Source organism: Helianthus annuus, chromosome 8 (assembly GCF_002127325.2).
Source record: "Helianthus annuus cultivar XRQ/B chromosome 8, HanXRQr2.0-SUNRISE, whole genome shotgun sequence".
NCBI classification, from domain to species: Eukaryota; Viridiplantae; Streptophyta; class Magnoliopsida; order Asterales; family Asteraceae; genus Helianthus; species Helianthus annuus.
In genome coordinates, this window is record NC_035440.2 from 7043364 (window position 1) to 7044092 (window position 729).

Consider the following 729-nt stretch of genomic DNA (forward strand, 5'->3'; position numbering starts at 1 on the left):
GCCTTCATTTCTTGAAAAGTGACTTCCGCCTCAGAGGTCCGTTTAAACCTGTCCGTTTGAAGGCAGTCCTTCAGCACCTTCATGAAGGGAAGGGTCCTGTCAGCCATTTTGATAAAAAACGGTTTAACGCGATTAGCCTTCCGTTTAGCTGCTGGATGTCTTTCAAGGACTTGGGAGATCTCATTTCGTCCATGGCTTGGGTCTTCTCCGGGTTAGCTTTGATTCCGCCTTTGGTAACCACAACCCCCAGGAATTTCCCTTCTTCTACCCCATATCAGCACTTCCCAGGGTTCAACTTCATATTCACATCTTGCATGGTTCGGATGGTCTCGGCTATGTCATCTATCATAGCCATTTCAGTCAAGCTTTTGATAATAATGTCATCCACATATACCTCCAGGTTTCGTCCCCGTTGTTCCCTGAAAAGGGCATTCATGAACCTTTGATAGGTTGCACCAGTGTTCTTGAGTCCGAAGGGCATTTTGGTATAGCAAAATGTCCCTTCGTCTGTGATGAAGGCGGTCTTTTCCTCGTCTTCCATTGACATCTGAATCTGATGGTATCCTTTATAGGCATCCAAAAAGCACTTTAGGGGATACTGGGATAAAGAGTCCACTTGGACGTCTATCTCTGGGAGGGGGTAGCAGTCCTTGGGACATGCTTTGTTCAAGTCCTGAAAGTCAATGCACATCCTCCACCCTCCGTCTTTCTTCTGGACCATAACTGGGT